This window comes from Lathyrus oleraceus, chromosome 1 (genome assembly GCF_024323335.1).
Source record: "Lathyrus oleraceus cultivar Zhongwan6 chromosome 1, CAAS_Psat_ZW6_1.0, whole genome shotgun sequence".
NCBI classification, from domain to species: Eukaryota; Viridiplantae; Streptophyta; class Magnoliopsida; order Fabales; family Fabaceae; genus Lathyrus; species Lathyrus oleraceus.
The window spans coordinates 172,834,804-172,840,803 of record NC_066579.1 but is presented as its reverse complement, the minus strand read 5'-3'; positions in this window follow the sequence as shown (position 1 = coordinate 172,840,803).

The following is a 6,000-nucleotide window of genomic DNA, read 5'->3' as shown; positions in this document are numbered from 1 at the left end:
CGTTTGAGAGGGAGTTTGAATAAAACAAGGCCGAATTTGGAATCTCCGGCCAAAATAAGGTAGGGTTTATGTTTGTTTTTTTTGGATTGGGGTTGTTGGTCACCAGAGGAGACGGCGGCGGCGCCGCGGTTGGCCGGCCCCCACCGTCTTCTCCGGCAAGGTTGGCCGTGAGGTAGGACAACGGTGATGATGAAAAGTTGCAGAGCAACTTGAATTTGGAAACGAAGAGAGAGAGTGGGAATGAGAGAATGATTCTCTCTCTCTCAAAATTGGGTTTTTATATGGTGGAGTTGGTCGCATGGGCGCCACATGGCCCCTTCTGATGACGCCATTTGGATGGTTGACCCTGAGTCAACCATGGGATCCTGTGTGGATCCCCTCACCACATGGTGGTGTACCCTCACGCACCTCCTTTGATCTTTTGACCAAGTCAAAGTATGCTGATCATGTGGCCCATATTTCTCCCTGTTTAGTCATTATTTGACCAAGCCATTTAGGGCTTTGGTATTTTTGTTTGGGCCAACTCTGGTTGGGTCCAAAGACCTTTTCTCTATTCAAACTCCCAGTTCTATTTCCAGCAGCGCCCAGTGTTGGGCTTTTCTTTTACTTGGCCCATTTTCTTTCATTTTTTAATTTATTTCACTTATTTTATCTTATTTATATACATATAAAAAATATATAATAGATTTGTATGGATATCAAACAAAAATAAAACAATATTTTATTTTACTTACTTTCTTTCAAAATTATAATTATATTATTATTATTATTATTATTATTATTATTATTATTATTATTAATATTTAATAGTAAATATGCAATTATATTGTTATTGTTATTACTAATATTTAATAGTAAATATGCAGTTATTTGGTTATATCATCATTTTTTAATTACTCATTATTTAATCAAAATAATCTACTAAATATTTAATTAATTAATTATATTATTGTTAATGTCATTTATAACTTAGATGTTTGTTTATTTTTGTGGAGTGTATGTGCATGATTATTCTTTATTTATTTATTTATACCGAGCCTTGAGTGCACATGGATGGCATGTTATAATTGTGACAAAATTCTATCGTTTTCACCGATTTAAAATCATTCGAGCCAATTTCAAAAATAAATCACATACTTCTCGATTCAAAGTTGAGCCCATTTTCAAAACACCTTTGTAAGTTGATTACTTGTAAAAGTATCGCCATCAACCTCACATGGCTTACTCTTGGGCCTTCTTACAATGAGACCTATTCGGTTTTTATTAATCGATTAGATGAACTATTCACTAAATAAATTCAATTCATTCATAAAAAATACAAATATAAAACCTCGATCCAACATCGAGCATTCTTTATTAAGAATTAAAAACACCTAATCACAATCGAATACTATTTTACTTAAGAATAAAAGAGACAGTGGTTTTGAGTTTTCAACTCCTATCCTCGATTATTTAAACACAAACTCTTGTACTCGATTAATCGAACAACCGTCATTTCTAATCCACCTAAGTGCGAATAAATCAAATCCTTCTACATTAAGGAATAAAAAGGGAGATGACTTTGAGTCTTCAATTTTTATCCTCGACTATTTGAGTACAAGTTCTCTTACTTGGTTAGTCAAATAGTTGTCGTTCCTCTACAAATCTCCAAACCCCGATTAAATCAAAATATTTTCACAGTAAGTTAAATGAAAAAGGAGTTGACTTTGAGTTTTCAACTTCACTCCTCAATTGGTCGAATACGAGTTCTCTTACTCGGTCAGTCGAACAATTGTCATTTCTCCACAAACATACAACTTAATCAAATCACTTTCATAACAAATTATACAAAAAGGGAGATGGTCTTGAGCCTTCGATTCCTCTCCTCAAAGGCTTGGATATGAGTTAATTTACTCAGTCATTCAAGTATTTGTCATTCATTATAAAAATATGTCAACCATATACACCCTTATTTTCATAAATACTCAGATGAAGCAGAGAGCGGTTTAGAGTCTTCTATTCCCTTTCTCGATTATTAGGATACGAGTTGTCTTACTCGATTATCCGAGTATTCGTCAGCCTTCCAAAACACCTTAACTATTATCATATCTTTCCCATAATTAAAGATGAAAAAGAAAGTGGTCTAGAGTCTTCTACTCCCTTTCCCGATGGTTAGGATACAAGTTGTCTTACTCGATTATCCGAGTGATCGTTATTTAACCAAAAACATCTCAACCAATCAAAACATCCAATATATTAATCTAACTTGTCACCCTCGTGTGATCAAAACTCTTTTCAGAAAGAACATCGTTTAATCCTTTCTAATGCGCACAACAAACTAGCGCTTAAGCCTCCGCCGAGAGTAGACAAGCCAACGTTTAGCCTCTAGGATACGATCTAAACCATTTTTCATTAAAAAACACCAACCAACCGTAGTTCCCCGAACTACGAATGCTCTGTTTTCCTTATTGCACCATAAGGATACGTAGGCAGGAGATTGCTGTATCTTCGCGAGTACACTAATAAAAAACCTCCTTTTTCCCCTTTCTGAGGTTCTCATCCATTTCTATTTTCAATATTTTATAACCCAGAGATAAACAAACAAACATAAATTAACACTCAAAACACAAATTAGAACTAAAAGGTTCCCGTTGAGTACAACAGACGTAAGTGGTGCTAATACCTCCCTCTTACGTAATCCACTCCCGAACCCGAATATGGTTGCGACGACCATTATTCTATTTCTAAAGGTTTTATCGATATTTTCCTATTCCTTCATTGGGATAAATAAAGTTCGGTGGAGACTCTATTCGAACACAATTTTTCCGCGACCATCGCGAGGAATCGTATTTTTCGAGATGCGATAGATGGCAACTCTGTTGGGGATTAGCTCCAGGCAAAAGAGAGTGAAGCCTAATTTAGTTCAGTTGACGTATTGTGTGTTAATTTTATGTATCTGTTTGTTATTTAATCTGTTATTCTTATGTTGTCATAAATATTGTATGATGTTTTATTGACTATGTATTATTGGGGTTCTCTGGTTGGTGATACTTTGTGAGATAGGCTCTCCACCCGAGTCTGAGAAAAACCATAAGATTAAGTTGTTGGTTGCGTAGTGAGCGCCCACAAGGAGTCTTCCTTGTTGGGAAGATACGAAGACCCCGCCTAGAGGAGATTCTCTTGAAATATTATTGCCCGACGAGTTTTCGTCACGACGATAGTATTCTCAAGCTGGATCAATGACTCTAGGGACCTTTTAACCCATTATATCCGGTGGTTATGTAGTATCTACCTGAAAAGTCCCAGACTTATTAGGTTAATACGAAAGCCCCAATCATATGAGATCCCTTGGGCATATTACTACCTTACAGTGGTATTCCCAACCTCGATCTATGACTCGGAGAACCTTGGTGTCATACCCTGATTTTGGTCCTGAATTTTTTCCATTTTTTATTTTTATTTGGCACTTAGCCTAAAGTTCATTTGCATACATTCATTCCCAAATCCATATTTTTGTTACACATTGGTCATTGTCTAGGCCTTTTTGATCATGGTGCTTTTGATTATGAAATGGATTTTAATTACTTGACTTTTTAATTTTCAATTTGATTTTAATTTCGAATTAAGTTTAATTCCAAATTTCAATTTAATCTTAATTGTTTATTTTACTAATGATTCAAACTCTAATCGATTTTAATTTTCAAATAAATGTTAGAATTGATATCAAAGTAATTTTAACAAATTATAGAAAAATCAGGGATAAAGAAAATCAATCAAAAGAGGTCACCAAAACCCTCAACAAAACAAAAAAAATAAGGTTATTGCCATTTCAAGAAAATTCGTCTTGAATCCTCATCACACCTTCGAACCCTCTTGGAAGTCGAATGCGTGTATTTGAATTAACTGAACATAGGAACTGGAGATCATCAAGAAGAAGGGGTGGGTAAAAATAAATTTCGAGCCTTATATCCTTTTGTTTCAAAAAAGCCGTGAACCAGACCACGTTACAACCCTTAAAAGACCTAATTGAGGCAGGGTTTATTTTGAAAGCATACTATAACAAGGTTGTGTTAACTTGACTCCAAACGATTTTTGTTAATCATGTGATGGCACCAACTTGCATACTGTGAATGACTTGATCACCATTGTGTTCTTATCAACGACTCGTTCACTGTATTTCACCCATTCATATCAATAAACTTTGATTTCAAATTTTTGCATAAGCACTGCATTAAAATCACCATTTTTGAATGAACAATCTTATTTGCAAGTCAACACTTAGCATCAAGAAATTCCAATTACAATTGAGGAACTTGATAAAGTGAAAGAAGTCTAGTCAGGGGCAAATCACTTTGAGCATCAGTTAATTCGAGCTAATCACCCTAAGGGTCATCTCGCCAAGACTATTTTGTTTCAAGACTTAGACCGGGGCAAGCCACCTCAGAGCTCAATGAGTCCAATTATCCAAAGGAAAGTCGACCAAGAGTATACCATTCCAACATTTGGTTAGCCAAGTTCAGACCATTACAAGTTTCAAACACTTGGGGAAAGCCATCTCGAGGTAGTCTCATGGAAAGTTGTTTCCAAATCCACTTTCAAGGTGAACATTTCCAAAGACCCAACAAACTGGGGCAAGATGAGCCACAGAGGGGAATAACCTCTTTCTTCGTGCTTTCAAACTGCTCAAACAAATTCTGCCATACGTCAACAACTATTGAGTTTAAGACGAGTGCCCGAAAATTATGCTAGCACGATTCATTAATCCTCCAAAAGGATCCATTGGCTAAGCTGTGGCTATCAAACTGGATAGAATCCTCCTTTGACAACATCTATCATAAAATATTTGGTTGAGTTCTCGGTGTTGAGGAATCATGAGCTTCCATAAAAAGCCTTTACAAACTCCCAGTCTGCCCAGTGTCAGCATTCTCATAATCATGATCATTCATATATCATGCATAAAAGGAAATTCAAATCATGCATAGCCGAAATGTACTTCGTGCTCATTTTGCATTGACCCAGGTCTTGTTGTCGATCCTAGATCCTTTGACCTTTGATTCCAGTTTGTATTTGGAGCCCTTAAACCCACATCCGGTTTTCGTAGTCATTTTCAAATCCAATTTTTGTTCAATACTATTCAGGTCATATATGAACCTGTTGTTGAGTTTTATTCCGGGGTCAGGTCATACTTGACCCTGCTCTGAAGAGTTTTTCCAATTTTTGTTCAATACTATTCAGGTCATATGTGAACCTGTTGTTGAGCTTTTATTCCGGGGTCAGGTCATACTTGAACCTGCTCTGAAGAGTTTTTCCAATTTTTGTTCAATACTATTCAGGTCATATGTGAACCTTTTGTTGAGCTTTTATTCCGGGGTCAGGTCATACTTGAACCTGCTCTGAAGAGTTTTTCCATTTTTTGTTCAATACTATTCAAATCATATATGAACCTGTTGTTGAGCTTTTATTCCGGGGTCAGGTCATACTTGAACCTGCTCTGAAGAGTTTTTCCAATTTTTGTTCAATACTATTCAGGTCATATATGAACCTGTTGTTGAGTTTTATTCCGGGGTCAGGTCATACTTGAACCTGCTCTGAAGAGTTTTTCCAATTTTTGTTCAATACTATTCAGGTCATATGTGAACCTATTGTTGAGCTTTTATTCTGGGGTCAGGTCATACTTGAACCTGCTCTGAAGAGTTTTTCCAATTTTTGTTCAATACTATTCAGGTCATATGTGAACCTGTTGTTGAGCTTTTATTCCGGGGTCAGGTCATACTTGAACCTGCTCTGAAGAGTTTTTCCAATTTTTGTTCAATACTATTCAGGTCATATATGAACCTGTTGTTGAGTTTTATTCCGGGGTCAGGTCATACTTGAACCTGCTCTGAAGAGTTTTTCTAATTTTTGTTCAATACTATTCAGGTCATGTATGAACCTGTTGTTGAGCTTTATTCCGGGATTCAGGTCATACATGAACCTGTACTGAAGATTTTTTTCCCTATGTTTGTTCAATACTATTCAGGT